Below are 13,232 nucleotides of genomic sequence, written 5' to 3'. Positions count from 1 at the left end.
TGTATGATATGAAAATAATAAATTCAGATACTCTAAGCAGCGTTAGTTTATTTTATTTTTTTAAAATTCTAGGTAAAAATAAGAAATTGTGTTGTTTTTCTTGTTTTGTTTAAGTTCTTAAAAATCGATAATAAATAAAAACAACGTGCTATTTTTTTTTTATAAAGTATAGAAATGAAAAATAAAACCAACGACATCTTAGGAGATAGGAATCCTACAATGATAATTATTTAAAAGAATACGATAGATAATGACTGCATAAAATAAATGTGTGTTGCATTACATAAAGTTATAAATAAATTTTAAAAATAAACTATCCTACAAATATTATTTTCATAACACGACCCCATTTTATAATTCTGCAACTGTTAGAAGGCATTGTCCCACCGTCAGTGGTCCAGAATGGTTGGTGTAATCCATAACAACTTAATAAATAGAGACGTTATGTATTAACATAATATATATATATATATATATATAATTTCTACAAATAAAAGAGAAATTAAGTAAAATAAAAAAAACAATGTTAAATAATATATGTAATAAAATTTTAAAAAAATGTGTAAAGTTAAAAACTGTATATAATTTGATTATAATTATTACGTATATATCATATATGTAGCGGGGAGCATGGAAATTGAGTCTCCGTCCAGAGTCATGACCTTGTATTTTGCCTCATTGAAGGCATCCATGCAGGTGAAATTCCAAAAATGCGCTCCATGTGTCTGAATTGATTCGAGGCAATATTTTGTTTTAGATAAACGAGTACGTGGACGCGAAGCCACTAGAGGTAGGTAGTATACACATGAAACACTTGGTGAGTCTTTTTTTTTTAAATTGAGGAGGAGGAAATAATAATCAATATTCGTAATCGTGGAAGATGGAAAAGTGGTCTTTAGTCAAACAAACAGTGGAGTCTCACAACGCAACACTACATTAGCACTAGCGTAGCCGGTTTGGTTTTGATGATGATAATGTTGTTGTTTTTCACTTTATTTTGCTTCCCCACTGGCCGCAAGATTATATGTGTCTTAATTTGCAAAATACAAGCTAGAGAGATCAGATCTTAGAAGGGAGAAAGAAAGAAAGCAAGCTGCAGCTATATAGCCACACTCAACACTCTCGTAAAGAGATGAAAAGGAATTGAAGAAGAAATAAAGATGGGTCAGCTGGGCATGGATGGAGATGATGGGGAAGTGCTATATTATACTAATTAGCACATGACAAATTAAGGTATTGCCGTGCCTCAATCTGAATACATGACTATTATAACAAAATCAGCCATGTACTTTGATTGAGCCGCGTCAATATCTTATTTTGCACTTCTTTTTCATTTCCTATGCACCCCCGCAATCTCAAAACCCAGGTGTGTATATATGTCTAGTTTCATTCCTTGCTTTTGTTCTCTAGTTGTTAATTTTCTCTTTGCTGTTTTTCTTCTTCTTTGTTCCTCTCATAGTCATATGGTTTAACCATCAAAATAAAGCAAATCAAAAAGCGTATACCTGTGTGGATTAACTAGGATTAGAAGGTATGGAGAATCAATTAAGCATAATTAATTTGCAGAAGCATGTTAAGAAGTTTCATGGTGGAATTAATATTCCATTTGACTGGGTAAACCAATTGTTGACAGTTTATAGGATCGATGTATAATTAAATATGATGTTATAGAATCCCTAGTCCGGTTGCTTGCTAGTATTAACCTTTCTTCCCTTTCCTAGAATCAAGTGTCTTCTTTTTTCTTTCTCTTTTTCCAAAGAAATATATAATCTTGAATAATAACATGGATAGGTTAGAATAGAAAGGGTAGTTCTGGGACCAGAATATCGCCATCACCATGAATACTAATCGGAATTTTCGCGCGCTTCTCTTCGAGAGATTAGATAGATATTTATATATATAGCATGCATATGGCTAGCTTAACATGATTATATGACAAATACATAATAATTACCTATTATGTATATAAACGTCAGCAGTAGGTAAAATTGGGGCATCAGATTAGAGCTTGTACCAAACCATAATTTTTTTTATATATTGTTATCTAATCATATATATAAAATGATATAGCCAAGGAAAGCATGAAGAGAAAATAAGGTCGCCCTTGTGCTTTTGTATGTATATGTACTAAGTTTTCAATTCCTTGAGTTATCGTTAGCTCATAGCTGCACAAAGATGCGAAGCTAAGGCATACTGTCCTCAAACGGTTGAAAATAATTGGCATGTGTCCGCATATTAAGTAATCTTAAATGCTGAATATCCCCGATATCTGTAGTTAGTGAGTCTAAATTAAAGAAAAAAAACAAAATAATAATGTATTGAAAAAACAGAATAAAAGGTTTTATTATAGAAATAGTAAGTAATTATCTAACGTGCATTCATGTTTTTCAATTATTTAAGAAAACAAAAAAAAGAAGTTTTAATTTGTATTTATTATATTAAAAATACAAAAAATAGTATTTATTCTTTTTAATAATTAGAAACATTTAATACAATGTATTTGATGCTCTTTAATCAGTTTTTATAAGCAAGCACACATTAAAAATCGGGTAAGCGAAAATCTTTCCAAGGAAGGATTTTCTTCCCGGCCACATACAAATTACAACTTTTGGATTAACTTAAATTTTATATTTATTATGTAGATCCCACAATCATTCAATTTAGTAGCAGATAGATGCTCCCAGGAAGGGGGAAAAATTTCTTGATCCATGTGAGGTTAGAATTTCCCTCGCAAATAGTACAAATATGTGCATATAGCTATAAATTCCGCACGGTTTTGGAGGTTGCGTAGTGATATAAATGATATTGAAATTGAATTTGTGTTAGAAGAATAATGAGAATGATAGAGACTGGTTGCAGGGAGGGGACACGGGAGAATTAATGAAGGGAATCCTTCGTTTTCGAGCTCTATAGAAGCTAGCTAAGTCACTGAAGATGCAAACTCTAGTGGGGTCTGTTGTTACCCTTTTCTTTTGGCTTCCTCATACATGTAGCTAGATAGCGCCATGGCCTGCCCTTGTTTTCTCCAATTGTCACGTCCTTTTAATAATTGTGATAACCATTATAAAAAGGTAAGGTTGAAATCACACTTGGGAAGTCTTAATTTAAAAAAACTGATATTATGAAAAACAATAGATAAACGTACGTGACAAATGCAACAGTAATTACATGAGGTCACAACGCGGTTGTGAAGGCTTAAAAAATTTTAATATTACCACCCCATTTGTAGATTTATTCTGCAATTTTAAAACCTTGATAAAAAAAATGATAAAATATGAATGTTTATAATTTGTTTTGGGAAGGTGTTAAGTGGAAAGTTTTTAGAATTTAAATTTGGGTCATCTCAAACCCAAAAATGCTCAAGTTTTTAGTTATATATATATATATATATATATATATATATATATATATATATATATATATATATATATATATATATATATATATATATATTATATTTTGGCAATCATATTCCTAGGTGATGTAAATGTTCAACACACTTTCTCATACACAAAAGTAAACATATTGAGCATTAAGTTCACAAGTATGGATACATGCCAATGCCACTGACATAATAATGAGTGACCTTGTAGGCTAAACAACAAACAATTGATATAATAGACTCTAATACATTAATTTTTTGCCATCATATCACTTATCAATTAGAAATCTCCAACAAGTTTATGATCAATTATTATAATTAATTTATACTTACAATAATACATAAATTAAATCCCCGATAAAGTGTAAACAACTAAGTATACTAGAAGTTCCGTTATCACTAGGAAATCTGTCTATTTTTTTTATAAAGATATAATTTTGGTTTACTCTTATATCTTTAGGGAGGGAATTCTTACTCGACCTTTAAATTAATTATGATGCTGATTTTAGGATTAGTTATTCTTTGTGGGATCATACCCAAGTTTGTTAAGGTGAATTCCTTTGAAATAGGACAATACTTCGATCTCAATTACAGATTTTGTTAGCTTCTTGATTAGGTTTCTAATCTTCCTAATTGTTCATCTATCCTCTTTTACTCTCTTTTAATGTTATTTGGTTGATCTTTTGATGGGTTTGTATGGATACCAACATAGTTGGGATGCATACACATCCTTCATAGATGCACTAACTTTTTGAAAAAAAACTTGTATACTTCATTGACATTTTGGCACATTTTCTTATATATATTTCTCTCTCTGGGTGTAGATGAGCATTGAGTGTTGAAGGATATTTTTGTTATATATATTTAACATACATACTCTCTTAATAACTAAGATAATAATCTTTTAAATTTGAATGTCAATAATGCATAGGCTTTGTTTGTTCTTCTTACTCTCATAGATTAACTTGATTAAACTTCACTTTCTTCTCCTTTGTCGCTTGGGAACGGTTCCCTCTCTTACTGCGAATCTGCTATATGTGCCTCTCCACGATTAGGATAGATAGGTATTTCTAACGCTCTAGTTATTAGAGTCACAAGGAAATTTATTAGCTAGAGTAACACACGCGCACACACATATATATGATAAGAGGAATTGAGGATTGCATACCTCAAACATGTGCGTTGTGTGTTCCTTTCCCTTTATCTTAGTTGAGCGTGCCTGTTCTCGTGGTACTGTTGTTATATAGTATCTGCTAACGGTTTTGCGCTATGCATGTACCATACTACCATTCATGATAACGTGGATCTTTGTAGAAATGGGATTGATATCCACGTTTATGAGTAAGTTCGATCATGTCAAAATTGTGATTTGTTAAATAACGCAGAAGCAAACCGAATCAAAGGTCTTTAACGCGCTCAACCAAAAACACACGTACGCTGAGGCTTGTGAGAATAAAGTTCTGACTAGACTCATTTACCTCATGCTAAAATTTAATTTTGAGGAAGATTAAATAGAGAAGTGTTAGGCAAAATGAGTAATGTAAAAAACAAAGATAGAAAAAAGAATTCGTGTGTTGTAAAAAGTTATTGCATAAATAATATTAATGTAACTATTTAATTTTTATTAATTCAAAGGGGTTAAGTTTAACTAAAGGGATATTATGGTTTGATTAATTTTCGTTAAAAGAAACACTCATATTTAATGTCCAATTGTATTTTGAGTGAAATTGTCCCTTATGCAAATTAATATTTATTTTGAAGAACAAAAATATTAAATATTGAAATCTAGAGTTATAATAAGAAAGTCTTAATATTATGTTATAAGTTAGCTATTTTAAAAGTTTGAATTGTTAAGCAAAAATGTATAAATAATTAGAATTTAATTGAACTGATAATATTAAATATTTTAATATGATTATTAAATCACAAATTATTATACATGTTAAATTTCTTAATTATACTTAATATCAAGAGTGTAAAGTGATATTTTATACAAATAATTATATATCTGACTCAGGAAATTTAGAGATGGTTTGAGAAGACTAGCTGTACCAAAAAAGAAGGAGATTATAGTCGTCGTAGACCTAATTAAACCCTGATGACTTTATTTAGTTGTTTTCGTGTGTTATTGACTTCTTTCAAAGGAAACCTTAATGATAAGATCACACTATACTGAGTCGATTCACATTAAACGTAAAAAAACTTCACCCTTTTGTATATATCAATCTATGCGGTGACGTGAGAGAAGCATCATAAATTCATCACACTGCAGGCTGGTTTTACATGTTTTTGAAGGAAACCATATTTGTTGGTTTCCCATATACACTTGCTATTCTTGCCACTAAATTAATTTCCATTTCATTTTTGTGGGTCAAGAATTGGAGCACCCATGTCAATTGGGTTTGATTTAAATGGTGCCACTAGTTGATGATTTGATCATAATCTTACTCTCTAACCTTTTGTCTTGACTCCAAACATAATCATAATCAATGACCCCACTAGACGGATACTATTGGATTTGGACAAAGAGATAGGCATCTACATTATCCAACTAGCTAGCTCTCTTTGCTTTCCCATTTAGAGGCCCTTTTGTTTCGTTTTATTCATCAAAAAATTTCCAAGTTCCAACTCACTGTTATCACTGCAAAAATTCTTTATGTTACAATAAAAAGATTATTAGAATCGTTAGGCTAACAGTTGAAATTATTAGAATGGTCTTCGGTAAATATTAAGTTTGGAGATATAACGACTTAACTTTTAAAAATATTAAAAATAAGTGATTTTTTTAAAGAAAATAAGTTGTATCAAACACTAAAACACATATATTTTGTATTTATAGAAACAATTTATCAATATAAATATTGTATCTTTCATGATCTCTTAAGTTGACCTTTATTTAAAGGTGGCAAAATAAATTGCCCGATCTATTACGGCCAACCCAATGCAAGATACAGCGGGCCTATGCGAGCTATAAATTTCTTGAGTTGATTACCTTTTTTTAGTCTCTTACTTTTTGGTTGATTTTTATTTCAAAACTCATCATTACTAACAATTACTATGGTAATTATTTTTATTGTCTTATTTTTATTTCAGGATAATAAAATAAATAAATAATTTTTATTCTATTATTACATTGAGAAAAAGGAAAGAAAAGATATATATGTGGATCGATTAATATTAGTCCTATCAAATATTTTTAAGGAGACTAATACAAGCCTAAAAAAACTAATACAAAATGAATAAAATATTACAAAGATTAAAAAATATATATATATTAATTTGAAGGATTAAAATAAAATAATAAGAATAAAAAATATTTTTTTTGTTTTAGTAAAAACTCGACTAAAAAAATATTAAATACTAAAAACAAAATTTACTAACTTATCAGAAAAATATATATTTAAGCCTTAAATTAAATACTCATTTGATAACATTTTAATTTGAATTGCAGTTATACGTATAAGAGACCTGATTATAAAATTTCATAACTAATAATAACATAATTCGATTATACTTCAAGCACTTAAATAGAGAGAGAGAGAGAGAGAGAGATTTTGTTAAATAATAATTCTAAAAACAAATCCTAATTTAATTAAAATATTAATTTAATATATTAGTAGTAAAAATATTTCGTACGTCAAATAATTAAAAATAATTTTAAATATGACTTTTAAATAACAATATAAAAGATATTTATACCATTATTCTAATCAAATTTAATTTAAAAACTCAGCATAGATGCAGGGAACTATAAGGTGCAGTCGAATAATTTTAACTCATTTTATATTCTCTCATTCTCTGTGTACCACACAAAACAAAAATATCTACCATATATACCCACTCTTAAAAAACAATCTATGAGCTTAAAAGTCCACAGCAGTATTTATGGGTAACTGAACGTTTCCTCCAAGGAGGCCAAGAACAGTAGTTTTCAAATCTGCGTGCTTAATATAGTTGATGCTACACGAAAGGATTTGCTTTTGTTCTAACTGTTCACTAAAGAAGCTGGTAGCACCAACCACCTTTTCCTAACAACCATGCGAGGGACATTCAACTTTCTGCAACTCGATCTTTTCCGCACCTTTAGCCATAGCTCAGCATCACAGTTTAATTTAGCACATATAATAATAGTCTTCATACACAAAAGAGAATGGTATAGGATGTTTGAAAACGTGGTGGATAACGTTAAAAAATTTTAGTAGTCTTAAGCTATTCTTTTTTATGTGGTCGAAAAACCTTCATGGAATCATGGTTTCAACGTCGTTCCAAGCATATTAGACTATTAGTAGAGGATTCTAAAAAGTTACTGTTAACTATTTGAGTCACAACAATGGAAAACTAGCTTGTATTAATTGAAAAAAAAAGGTTTAATTGTATTTTTTTGTCTCTTCATCATCACAATTCTTTGATTTTGTTTCCTCAAATGAAATTCTATTGGGAAAATTGAATTTTCTAAGTGAGATTGTTTTATTCTCTGAAGCATTATTTTCATAAATATTTAACAAATTTTGTTGATATGGCAATACAGGTTTATATGACTGCTCACATGTATTTAACGTATATGTTGATGTTTCCTAATTGCACAATTTGTCGTTTACGATTATGATATCAAAAGAATAAAAAAGATAATTAAATCACGTTAATGAATGTGTTAAACAACATATTAGCGATTACATTATCGACACGTCATCATCTATTGTTACATTAACAAAAATGATTAAATATTTAAGAAAAGAGTCATATAGGAACTAAAATTACACAATTTTAGAGAACCTAATATGTGCAATTAAAACTTAAGAGACCAAAATTAAGAAGAAGAAGAATGATATTTAAAAAAATATCACTAGAGAACCTTCCTGTTGCTTATCGCGAGACATTATGTTTTTCTTGTGCTTGAAAAAAAAAACTTTTGGTTCTACTAAAATTTCTCAAATCAGGTATTAGTCCTAAAAAATAATTGTCTTATTTGGTCTTTCTAATTTGACATTATCCTTGGTCCTCAAACTGTATTTTGTGACTATTTATTACCGTCATTAAAATTTTAAATGTTAATTATAATCACTTAAAGGATTAAAAGTGTGAAGTATTTTTAAATTAAAGGATAAAAATAAGATAATTTTTTGTTGGAGGACTAAAACCAAATTTACAAGATTTTAGAGGGAAAAAAACATACTTTACCAAAAAATTAAAAATCCTCAGATACATAAAAAAAAATTAAAATTTAAAGAAAAAATACATACATTTTCTCCTAAAAGAACTATGTGACTTTAATTTTCTATTTCATGGAAGGATACATATATGAGCGAATCAAAATATCAAACCAAAATTATTTTTATAATTTAGTTTTCATTCTAAATATATATTATTCATTCATTTTAGTTAATTTATTTAATTAGTTTATTTCGGATGGGTGAAATAATTATCAGAACCAAAGAGTATGAGGAGTATAGTTTGTATTACATATTCTTTTATGCCCTTCTTTAACTATTTTCAATCTAATGGTTGTAATTTTAGTCTGGGTCGAGTTTTCCAATTCTTTTCTCTGATCTCCAAATCGTTTTCGGCCTCTTTAGCTGCAAATCGAAAAACCAAACCAATTAAAATGTTTCTCACCTCCCATTATACTTTTCCCCTAAAGCAATTTTTGGATAAATCTTACCTTAATAGAATCCTATCTTTTAGTTTATTTTATTTTTGAACACCATTATTATTATTATCTCTCAAAACCACTCTGATATTTTCTTTCCCCTTATCATGCGCAACAAAACCCACCGCTTTAGACCCTGTTGGAAGTTGTCGAAAATGACGAGGATCCCTAACTCAATTTGATCTCACTTTCACTACTTACATTTCGTTTATCTATCATGTTCAATTTACTAATTTTTTAAATTTTGTTTTGGTTTTGAAATATATTTGATTTGTTGGTGCAACTACTGAACATGCTCTCCTAGGACAATCAATTAATGTTAAGCATGGTGAGTTCGAACACTTGAGTTGGAGGGATTGCAAAAGACGTAACTGACCAACCATGACAACTTCTGCTTCCAACAAGGTTATGACCACAGTCGATAAGTTGTTTGTTCATCTTTTCTCTCTCTCCCCCCATATATTATGCACATCATAACCTTTTTCACTATCTATTTAAATCAAATGCCACAATCTCATTTTCAAATGGTTGTGTCAATTTGGCTACAAGTGTTTTTTTTTTTGTCGTGTAGATTTTTCATGTTTATCATAAGTGAAATTAAAAAGAGTCTTCACCATGCTTGTGAGTCTTAATTTCTTAGGTTACATTATATAAAAAAGAGAATGAAATTTGTCTATTGCATCATTGGTCATGTGGGGTTTATGTTTATTTATATTCTATCATGTTTGTGGTTTTTTCTTTAGTTGAAAAAAATTATTTATTATCTTTTGATTTTTTTCTTCATTGTGCTACAGCACTGTTATAGAATACCCCAGTGGTATATCTGAACAACATTCTGAATGGGTGTGTAGCCTATATTGTTGCTATAAGCATGATTGAAGATGCTGAGGATAAGGCCTTGTTACACTTGGAAAGATTGGCTATGTTAAGGTTACATATTTGAAGATTCTTCATGTGGCCTCGAGCCTATAGTTATACATTCATGCACTTATACATGGAATTTAGTTGGAGAATTTTTTTTTTCTTAAAAAAATCCATCACTAAATGTCCTTCAACTTTAGCCTGTAATAATATTTGAAGTTTTGAACAATAACGTTTTTCAAATTCTTTCAATCCATACTACAAACTATCCATCATAGTGATTATTATTGAGTTTTTCCAATGTTATTGCGTATAATATTTGAAGTGGGCCTTTTCAGTCCTCAAGCACTAATTATGTTAGCATTCATAATAGCATTAGGGGGTTATAATCTTCAAGTGGCTTTGTTGTCACATGTGAGTCTTGAGAGAAAAATTACTACAAGCCTTTGGAGTTGAGGTTTATTTGACGTTGAGGTATATTTGACAGACCTTGCCAAAAGAGTCAATAGGGTTCTTCATCAGGTAGAAGAACTCCTATATATCCAAGACATTGTAGTTATATGCTCAAATAAATTTTAAAATATTGTCCATTCAAATGTATTCCTATCATTCACAACACATTCCGAATTTGGTTGTCATGTTTGGGAAAAATGTTGCTGAATAATTTGTTAACTACATATGTTGTGTGATGATAGAGAACAACAATTTATAACATACAACAAAGGTACGAATTTCTCTTTTCTATTTTATTATTCTCTATTTTATTTGGGGTATTATCTTGTGTCTTTTGATTCCTTTTTTCCTATTGTTCGTGATGAAAGTTTGTTGATTATGTTATATGTGCATTCTTATTGTTTTTCATTTAGGGAAAATTTTTAAATTAAAGTTCTAATTGGTGCTAATTGTGCTAGTGAGTAACTTCTGAGTTCTTCTTTGTCAAAGGTTTGTATAAGTCTGTTTTTTTTTTTAATTTAACTCATGTTAGTATGTTGCTTTGGTTTCTGTTTATGTATTGGTGCTTACTCAGTATTTAATTGTGCAATGACACAATGAATAAAAGGTAACCATTCCGTGGGGAAACAACTGCATGTGCAGGGGTTTTCTGATATACGTCTTGTACATGAGTTAGGTATCCCTTATACTCAATTTTAGTATATACTTTCTTTTGGCTGATAAAAAAAGTCTGACTTGAGTTCAGTTTTTGCAAACTCTTCATATAATAGTTAAAAATTATTTGTACGATAATTAAACAAAATAAAAACCTGCAAATATATAATGTTGATTGAAATTATAAGGATATGGTGTACATTTTGAGTTGCAGGAGCTTCAAGGAAACTTCAAATATTCCTTATTGGTATTTTGTTGTTTTAGTGAGGTTTGCAATGAAGGTTTGAGATTTTTTTTTTCTCTTAATTTTTGTGGTGTAGTTTAGACATAATTGATTCTGGTGTTGATGTATTGTGTTTGGATTTTTAGATTTAATTTTCTCATAATTAATTAAAATTTCAAGTTGAAAGCCAAAGTAATAAATAGTTACTTCCACTTTTTTCAAATTTTCACTATGATTTTAGGATCATAATTGATTTTGATAACTATCTAAACACACTGTATTTACTAATTAGCACAGTTTCCTCTAATTATACATCTTGGTGTTTGATTTTATTTTTTTAATCTTTAAGACATTTTTTAAAAGGACTGACACATAAATAAAACAACCTCAAGTCTAATGTATTATTAGGCTCACCGCATATTGAAGGTATTGTCGGCTTTAATATTGTGTGGATCTCATAATTATATCCTTAAAATGTATATTGATAGGTTAAAGAATGATGATATTTATAAAGTACGTATAGCCTTTATTCCTAAGTAATGTGAAACATTTTTGTGTACAAGAACTTGATTCGTATAGGTTTATATTTACCTAAAGCAACTATTGTCCAAAAATATGTATTTAGTTTTTAATGATGATAGTATTTAGCATATTTATAATTTTAGTTGATGATGTTTTCTTTTTAAAATTTCACAATGTAACTCACATAGAAAAAAAAGAAAAGATAAAAAGATTTTCTTTTCAAAAAAGTTGAAGAAATAAAGTTGGATGTTTTCACAATAAAAAAATTTAAAGAGGGAAAAAATGAAAAGATATTGAAAAGAGAGAGTGCACAACTTTTTTTTTCTATAGGCAAAGAAGAGATTTATTATAACATAGACCTGCAAGGTCATAAGAAATGGCCCAATCAGAAAAACAGATACAAGATAATTTCTAAAACAAACATATACCAGTAAAGAGTTCCTCATCCGCACAACATTTTTCTAACCATTCAATTCATACCGAGTACAATGTTGTTAATTATCATCTAGCATTTCACCCACCAAATGTTTTAAACAAATCAGTTGCTATCTCCCTTACTCACATTGCACCATCATCATGTAATTATCATCTTAGATATGCTCTTTGTATCAGACCCCCGAAAAACCACAACAGCACAGTGCATAAAGTCAGAGAGAGTGCTCAGTGTGTGTGAGTAAGTGAAAATGCAGGCTTGTTAATAAGAAAAAATGGTTAGGTGATGCTCATTAATGTATCTAAGAGAATATCAAGTATCATCAACATCGATAGCAAGAATCATGGTCTCGTTCAGTTTACTTATTATACTATCCCTTTTCGTCTTGGAGCATAGAAATTACAAGTAATGAAGCCATGGCAATGGTACAAGAAACATGGGGCACACCTCTAATTTTCAGATAAATATCCGTTATCTATTTTCTAATACGAGTTGGTCGTTAAATCACCATTGATCATACAAATAAAAGACAATGCAACAATTATTTTCATGTATCACTCATGTTCTTCAAACTCCAAAGCCATAGCGAAGGAAAATCCAAATTGATACCATATATTTGAGATGAATAGATACACTTAAGTTAAATAATAAATTTATAATATCATTGAAAAGGAGATATTGTCAATGCTTGAAGTATATATATATATATATATATATATATATATATATATATATATATATATATATATATATATATATATTAATTTAAAGAAGAACACCAACAATTATCAACATGTGAAGTCTTCGAGGGAGAGCACCAATAGTTAATTAGCCTCACTAAAAAAGGAAAATTTAGAACGAGATAAAATGCATGCAAAAAAGCACATGAAATTTGAAAATGACTCCAAACGCTAAACTAGAATTTTGAAAAAAAACACAAGAACAATTGAACAATTGAACAATAATAATATTAAACCGCAATTACTAGCTAGAGTTGAGTCTGAGGATGAAGGATAATATTCAAGGTGACCAAATAGTGCTTTGTGACAAGGGAGAT

General features: G+C 29.3%; 1 long non-coding RNA gene and 1 other non-coding gene across 2 annotated transcripts; both read left to right on the top strand.

Moving 5' to 3' along the window:
* The first annotated feature begins 629 nt into the window (after nucleotides 1-629).
* Nucleotides 630-11,763, top strand: LOC121173348 (uncharacterized). The gene is made up of 3 exons (XR_005888002.1): nucleotides 630-1,366; nucleotides 9,334-9,434; nucleotides 9,824-11,763. It is a non-coding gene; the product is annotated as an uncharacterized lncRNA (long non-coding RNA).
* MIR171P (microRNA MIR171p) lies at nucleotides 1,194-1,325 on the top strand. Its single transcript, NR_126661.1, has one exon. It is a non-coding gene; the product is annotated as a microRNA MIR171p (primary transcript).
* Nucleotides 11,764-13,232: the final 1,469 nt, after the last annotated feature.

This window comes from Glycine max, chromosome 13, assembly GCF_000004515.6.
Source record: "Glycine max cultivar Williams 82 chromosome 13, Glycine_max_v4.0, whole genome shotgun sequence".
In the NCBI taxonomy this organism is placed as follows: domain Eukaryota; kingdom Viridiplantae; phylum Streptophyta; class Magnoliopsida; order Fabales; family Fabaceae; genus Glycine; species Glycine max.
The sequence above is the reverse complement of the archived record's forward strand: the minus strand, read 5'-3'. Positions and strand labels throughout refer to the sequence as shown.